Source organism: Schistocerca cancellata, chromosome 5 (genome assembly GCF_023864275.1).
Source record: "Schistocerca cancellata isolate TAMUIC-IGC-003103 chromosome 5, iqSchCanc2.1, whole genome shotgun sequence".
In the NCBI taxonomy this organism is placed as follows: Eukaryota; Metazoa; Arthropoda; class Insecta; order Orthoptera; family Acrididae; genus Schistocerca; species Schistocerca cancellata.
This window is the reverse complement of record NC_064630.1, coordinates 746,943,008-746,951,799: the sequence shown is the minus strand read 5'-3', so window position 1 is coordinate 746,951,799 and position 8,792 is coordinate 746,943,008.

Here is an 8,792-nt window from a genome sequence, read left to right as displayed (position 1 = left end):
AAGACTAGAGGCCGAAACACAGCACAGGACAAATAGTGGATGGATGAACTGGAGGAAACTGAGAGGATTACTGAGTGATAAGAAGGTTAGCTGCAGAATGAAAAGAAAGCCTTACAAGTATGAGGTGAGGCCTCCAACGCTGTATAGTGCAGAATCTTGGCCAATTTCCAAATCCCAAGAAAAAAAGATGGGAATGACAGAAATGAGAATGATAAGGTGGATGACTGGGGTGGCACGAAAGGATAGACTAAGGAATGAGTACATCAGGGGAACAGTGAAAGTGGGGCCCATAGGGAAGAAGATCGAAGAAAGTGGGCTAAGATGGTATGGACATGTCTGCACATGCACAAGAAAGGAACACTACATGGGGAGAAGAGTCGAAGACCTAGAAATTGAAGGATCAAGGAGAAGAGGAAGACTGAAACTGAGATGGAAATACAAGATAACAGATGACCTATGGGAGAAACGATGGCTCAGAGAAGAACCACTGGATAGGTGTTTATGGAAGAGAAGGATCCAGCAAAGCAACGCCGACCCCTCATGACGTAGGAAGAGGCTGAGATGATAATGACGACGACGATGATGATGATGATGATTATCACGCTGAAAAATTCCATCAAAGGCAAAAACGTATGTATGCAGGATGTGCATGACATAGCATCGCGCTATCAGAGTTCTCTCAGTCAGTACTAGACATGACGTGAAGTCATTTGCAATGGATCCTCACACCATTACACCAGGAAGACGCTGGTGTGTCTCCTCCAAACACTGGAGCATCATATTCGTAAATGATGTTTTCACAGGGTAGTGCAGAACTGCGATTAATGGCTGAACACCATGCCACGCCTTCATTACTAATCTACGCTTCCTTCTCACGGCACCACTACCAATGATGCCGTTTGTGTTGTGGTGTTAATGGCAGCCTACGCACAGGTTGGATATTTTTCGATATGACTGCCGCTTGTCTGTGATCAATGGCATGAGATGGCAGGCAGTCCATTACTCGTTCTCAGACGGCAGGTACAGATGTGAACTCAGAATGATGTGCTGGGTGCACAGTACAACGTCCTCCCTTGCGGTGGTCAGGTGTGGTCGTCCAGATCCTCGACAACATGTACGCTTGCACTCACATTCCCGTGTAGTCCGAGATTGGATCACTGTCACATCCTAATGTTTCACAAATCTTGATATTACAAGATTAGACCAGCTGGTGGAAGCCCATTTCCAACGTCTGACACTCGGTGATAACGTTGACTCAGATGAGTACACTGCATCTACGTATCCTTCACAGTGACCACTGAAAATGTATCACTTTTGATACCCCTTATATGTTCTGATAAGACTGGAAACGAAACTATACACGAACAACACTAATGTACTCTGTTGTCAAACTATTTGCCACAGAGAATTGCATCTATAATCGTTTTCATGCCCGTAGGCAATGTGTACGTGTACAAAGTTGTATTGACTTAATAAACATTTCTTCTGGGTCTTCACTTTTTTTGCAGGCCGGGCAGTACACCGGAAGAAACTTTTGGACTCTCTTCGTTGTCGAACTGAGGCCAAGAAGAAGGCTGGACGGCATTGGTCGGTATTAGTGTACTGCGTCCTGGAGCTGCCTAATTTCGTGGAGTCGACAACTAATGACACCAGCATGTCGCAGTAACTCTTACTGCCTCTTTAAATATACTACTGGCCATTAAAATTGCTACACCAAGAAGAAATGCAGATGACAAACGGGTATTCATTGGACAAATATATTATACTAGAACTGACATGTGATTACATTTTCACGCAATTAGGGCGCATACATCCTGAGAAATCAGTACACAGAACAACCACTTCTGGCCGTAATAACGGCCTTGATACGCCTGGGCATTGAGTCAAACAGAGCTTGGATCGCGTGTACAGGTACAGCTGCCCATGCAGCTTCAACACAATACCACAGATCATCAAGAGTAGCGACTGCCGCATTGTGACGAGCCAGTTGCTCAACCACTGTAGACCAGACGTTTTCAATTGGTGAGAGATCTGGACAATGTGCTGGCCAGAGCAGCATTCGAACATTTTATGTATCCAGAAAGGCCCGTACAGGACCTGCAACATGCGGTCGTGCATTATCCTGCTGAAATGTAGGGTTTCGCAGGGATCGAATGGATGGTAAAGCCACGGGTCGTAACACATCTGAAATGTAATGTCCATTGTTCAAAGTGCCGTCAACGCGAACAAGAGGTGACCGACACGTGTAGCAAATGGCACCCCATACCATCACGTCGGGTGATACTCCAGTATGACGATACGAATACACGCTTCCAATGTGCGTTCACCGCAATGTCGCCAAACACGGATGCAACCATCACGATGCGGTAAACAGAACCTGGATTCATCCGAAAAATGACGTTTTGCCATTCGTACACCCAGGTTCGTCGTTGAGTATACCATCGCAGGCGCTCCTGTCTGTGATGCAGCGTCAAGGGTAACCACAGCCATGGTCTCCGAGCTGATAGTCCATGCTGCTGCAAACGCCGTCGAACTGTCTTGTAAACGCCCCCATCTGTTGATTCAGGGATCGAGACATGGCTGCACGAACCGTTACAGCCATGCGGATAAGATGCCTGTCATCTCGACTGCTAGTGATACGAGGCCGTTGGGATCCAGCACGGTGTTCCGTATTACCCTCCTGAACCCACCGATTCCATACTCTGCTAACAGTCATTGGATCTCAACCAACGCGAGCACCAATGTCGCGATACGATAAACCGCAATCGCGATAGGCTACAATACGACCTTTATCAAAGTCGGAAACGTGATGGTACGCATTTCTCCCCCTTACACGAGGCATCAGAACAACGTTTCACCAGGCAACGCCGGTCAACTGCTGTTTGTGTATGAGGAATCGGTTGGAAACTTTCCTCATGTCAGCACGTTGTAGATGTCGCCACCGGTGCCAACCTTGTGTGAAAGCTCTGAAAAGCTAATAATTTGCATATCACAACATCTTCTTCCAGTCGCTTTAATTTCGTGTCTGTAGCACGTCATCTTCGTGGTGTAGCAATTTTAATGGCCCGTAGTGTATTCTCTTGACATACCACTCACAGTTTATATTCTCTCAGCAGTTGTCACTCGGGTTGCAGTGTTGTATCGAACGGCAAAGCGAACTATCAGAGTAGGCATTAGCTCCCAGTGGCTTCTCGACAATATGGTTTGGATGACTTGCAGTCAGGGCGGGAGTGTGGAACATAGTGTCTTCTAAGGTTTCTGAGGTAATTTACTCTGACTGAGATATCCCCAGCATAGTTCAACATCAAGTTTTGGGTTAATAAAGAAGTAAACTTCCCATTTTAAGGAGATGAAGGATAAATAAAATTCACTCAAGGGTCAAGCAAATAATACTAACCGGAATTAAGCGTATTTATTAAACCAAGCAGTTGTCTTTGAGACTGTCGGAAGTGCCGATATCTATATTTTTTACTCTCCGTTTACGTCAACAAATGTGCAGCCAGAACTCCTTCACTAGACTCACAGATCCTCGCTCGTTTCTTCATTGTTCCTTTCACGTCAGCAGATTGTAACGAATGTAAGTTATTCAGAATATGCAAAAATGTTCCCAAGTCTTTATTTATCGAGAAGTTGTTTTCAGCGTGTTCTCTTCATAGAGGCCAAGAGAGTGCTCATTGACTGCAAGCATTTGCTTATCGATCTTCCGAATCGGAAATCAGAATTTATTACACATGACGAGAGCTAACTATCTAAATAGGGTGCACAGCTATTAGAAAATGAAAAACTTGATACATGAAAATGCCCTGCGGTACTTCCGTATAGGATTTTGAAACCAAGTTTCCGATGAGCCAGAAATAAAAGGAAAGTATTACCAGTTTTACTTCACGAATGAGTTAGCCATTCGAAAAATGAGGTGTTCAACCATCAATGGAGAGACAAAATGCCGGAGGCAGTGGCCGAGCGGTTCTAGGCGCTTCAGTCCGGAACCGCGCGAGTGCTACAGTCGGAGGTTCGAAACCTGCCTCGGGCATGGATGTGCCTGATGTCCTTAGGTTAGTTATGTTTAAGTAGTTCTAAGTTCTAGGGGCCTGATGACCTTCCATGTTAAGTCCCATAGTGCTCAGAGCCATTTGAACCATTTTTCAAGAGATACAATGTTAGGAATTATTGGGAGAGACAGGAAACAAAGAAATTCTCCACGGGATAGAGTGGAGTGAAATACATAATCATGACTGCAAAGAAAATGGCGTGGAATTGGTAGGCGAGTGGATGGTGGTTTGACCAATAAAACTCTTTATTACGTGCAAGTGATAGCGGTAGATTGAGCATAGTTGGTGGAAGGTGCACGACGTTAAAAAAAAAGAATGCATCAGTGACACGGTCAGGTAAAGCTGAAGACAGCACCGCATAGGAAAGTCGAGATGAGACTTTTATTCAACAGTGTATGTCAAATATCGGACTATGCTGATGATCTCACAAATGTGAAAGTATTACGAAGTAGTAATAACACAAGTTATTCTCTTAAGATATTTTTGATTCATGACTAAATACAATTGAAACCTTTTTCTCCGCCCCCTCCCATCTCAACCCAATAACATCACTTAATCGCCCGGGTACAATTGCCTCAAGTTGAACCTACTGGCCTAGTACATATTCTATCCTCTCTGTAGCACTATGTGTAGAGGGTCTGTTTCATATTAAAAATTGTATTTTGCCCTTCAGTGTGTCAGCGAGTAATACACTACTGCCCATTAAAATTGCTACACCAAGAAGATGACGTGTCACAGACGCGTTATTTAACCGACAGGACGAAGATGCTCTGATATGCAAATGATTAGCTTTACAGAGCATTCACTCAAGGCTGGCGCAGGTGGCGACACCTACAACGTGCTGACATGAAGAAAGATTCCAACCGATTTCTCATACACAAACAGCAGTTCACCGGCGTTGCCTGGTAAAACGTTGTTGTGATGTCTCATGTAAGTAGGAGAAATGCGTACCATTATGACTTTGATAAATGTCGGATTATAGCCTATCGCGATTGCGGTTTATCGTATCGCAACATTGCTGCTCGCGTTGGTCGAGATCCAATGACTGTTAGCACAATATGGAATCGGTGGTATCAGGAGGGTAATACGGAACGCCGTGCTGGATCCCAACGGCCTCGTATCACTAGCAGTCGAGATGACAGGCATCTTATCCGCAGGGCTGTATCGGATCGTGCAGCCACGTCTCGATCCCTGAGTCAACAAATGGGGACGTTTGCAAGATAAGAACCATCTGCACGAACAGTTCGACGACGTTTGCAGCAGCATGGACTATCAGCTCGGAGAATATGGCTTCGGCTACCCTTGACGCTGCATCACAGTCAGGAGCGCCTGCGAATGTGTACTCAACGACGAACTTGGGTGGACGAATGGCAAAACGTCATTTTTCGGATGAATCCATGTTCTGTTTACAGCATCATGATGGTCGCATCCGTGTTCGGCGACAACGCGGTGAACGCACACTGGAAGCGTGTATTCGTCATCGCCATACTGGCGTATCACCCGGCGTGATGGTATGGGGTGCCATTGGTTACACGTATCGGTCACCTCTTGTTCGCATTGACGGCACTGTGAACAGTGGACGTTACATTTCAAATGTGTTACGACCCGTGGCTCTACCCTTCATTCGATCCCTGCGAAACCCTACATTTCAGCAGGATAATGCACGATTGAATGTTGCAGGTCCTGTACGGGCCTTTCTGGATACAGAAAATGTTCGACTGCTGCCCTGGTCAGTGCATTCTCCAGATCTCTAACCAATTGAAAACGTCTGGTCAATAGTGGTTGAGCACCTGGCTCGTCACAATACGCCAGTCACTACTCTTGATGAACTGTGTTATCGTGTTGAAGCTGCATGTGCAGCTGTGCCTGTACACGCGAGCCAAGCTCTGTTTGACTCAATGGCCAGGCGTATCATGGGCGTTATTATGGCCAGAGGTGGTTGTTCTGGGTATTGATTTCTCAGCATCTATGCACCCAAATTTCGTCAAAATGTAATCACATGTCAGTTCTAGTAAAATATATTTGTCCAATGAATACCTGTTTATCATCTACATTTCTTCTTGGTGTAACAATTTTAATAGCCAGTAGTGTAAGTTTAAGAACACTGATCATGCTGTCCAGCGACGAACCAGTCACATTCTGTTTGACGTTAATGAGACACACTGGCAGATCTCTCTTCACTTTGACTTCGCTGCCGGCTTTTCACTGGCGGACTTTAAGTGTAACACCCTTGCGGGGCCACCCGCATTGTCACACGCGCAGCCCCCGCCAGACAGCCCGCACGATATTCGTTCGTTTCTTCCGTCAGTCGACTCGACCGAATCGAGTAGTTGTACTTTCCTCTGTATCACGCGTGTCCGCGTCATCGTATTTTATACGTTTCTGGCACATAGGTAGCTAACACATAACTACGAGAAAAGTCGCTGCGATTCGAGTGATCTCGATACGTTACTCTGACTGGCATCCGTTCGAGGAAAGTCGCAAATATTCCACTGTTTTGTGATTAAAAAGAGGCTAATGGGAGAGATTCTTCAATACAAGCAAACGAGTATAGGCGCCCTTAATGATCGTGGTTCTGTCACGCAAACGTTGTCTGTTTGTCCTAGATCTGACTAGCCTACTTTGCACACGCTGTACAAAATATTTGCTTGTCTACCTGCATCTATTGCTACAGCAGAAAGAAGTTTTTCAACACTGCGGCGTAGAAATACATGACTGAGGTCGACAATGAAGGAGGATCGACTTCGTAGCTTAGCTCTGTTGAACACTCACCCTGACACTGGTTGTCCTATTGACGATGTAATTAACCAAATTGCCGGGAAGAATAGGCGCATAGAATTCGTCATTTAAGGAAGAGGACGACAATGTAACTTTTTTTTATATCATGAGAGGGCATTGTCTTGTATATTTGTAAAATCAGTTTAAATAAAACTTTCTTAAACTTTGCATGTGACTATTTTTTATTACAGTAAAAGCAAAGGCAGCTCAAGATATCTTTAGCGCCCCCTCCTTGAAGTTTTTCTGTGCCCGCCACTGCATAGAAGTGGCAAAGCGCCTTCAGAACTCGCATTGGTTATTTCACTCAGCACCGTGAATAGGTTATTGTTATTGCACTATTCGACACTTCTGCATAGTTAAAATTTATCTGGCTAAGTTTTATGGAATTTCGAATTTCAAAAATATTGTTTCGGGTTGAGCGGTATAGTATTTTTCGGCAAGGACCATTTGCCAATTATGTATTACATGGTGTAATTACCAAGTTCCGTACTTTAGCAAAAGTGTCACCTTTATTTAAGGTTTCAAAGTAACATGTGAAACAGGCGCTACGGACAGAAAAATAATATGATAAATATAACGGTCGAGCTAAACATTCTACTCATTTTTATTTCCCTTGCTGCGTCTTTCTTTAAGTACAGAGTAGCATGTAAGACCACATTGTACTGAAATTCATTTTTGTTTCATGTTTGATGACATGGGACCACACATAGGAGAGAAGCGCACTCTGAAGGCTGATAATGGAGACGGGATACGATGTGTACTTACGCCACGGTCCTACACAATTCGGTGTGTGGACAACAGCTGATTTCAGTAGTTCAGTCCAGACTAGAATTTAAAGGGATCCAGTTCACCGAACCAAAAATATATGAGTAAATAATGTATCTGAGTTAATGTTCGTTTTATTGAGAAAGGAAAATGTGTTGTAAAATATATTAAATGAATTGAAGTGTATGTGTTGTAAATATCATTAAAATGGTATCAAGTGGACAACACTTTTTGGGAATGCAGCAATGAAATGTAACTGGCTCAACACTTATTGATGTAAGGCTGGATAGGGGTAAAAACATGGCAGTGTGTGTGAGAACATGTATTGAGTGTTTGCCTGTAAGGATCTGCTTAATGGATATCAGTAAAACTACACAGTGAAATGATGAATATTCTAAGTTCAGAAGAATGAGAACTTTTGTGAATTTATATATGGAGGATATATTTCTAAATGTGGGTCTGTGTAGTCCCGGCTTGCTCAGAAACACAGTTTTTCGTTTCACTTTTCAGTGAACTAAATGTTTTAATTGACACTGTGCACTTTTTATTGCCTTCATTCTGTTATTAAAAAACAATGAGCGCACTGTGGTCCAGTACGTGATTGCACAGAGACGGGTTTTTGTTTACAAACCGAGAAATCTAGTAATTTTGAACTCAAAGAAAAAGAAAATGAAATAAAGGAAAGATAAAATTATTTTTGTTATAACAGTTTTGCTTGAGAATGTGTTATTTCATTTGTTGATGTACCACACAGATAAAGGGGTATATTCTTACTAACGGTATTTTTATAACTGCAGCCGACCGGAGTGGCCGAGCGGTTCTAGGCGCTCCAGTCTAGAACCGCGCGACCTCTACGGTCGCAGGTTCGAATCCTGCCTCGGGCATGGGTGTGTGTGATGTCCTTAGGTTAGTTACTTTTAAGTAATTCTAAGTTCTAGGGGACTGATGACCTCAGAAGTTAAGTCCCATAGTGCTCAGAGTCATATGTAACTGCAGGTTTGCGAACATCGTGAAGGAGTTGGCTGTAAATTACGTCCAATCCGTAAACCACAGTACAATAATGTTTTTGTTTCGTCACCGACGTGTGTGTAATGTTTGCGACTGTGCAAGGGTTCAGCTTCCAAATTAATACTTTTATTAAGCTATTTTAGTCACAGCTACTTTTTGGTATACAGCAGTAGGAGAATCAAAGGGCATTCA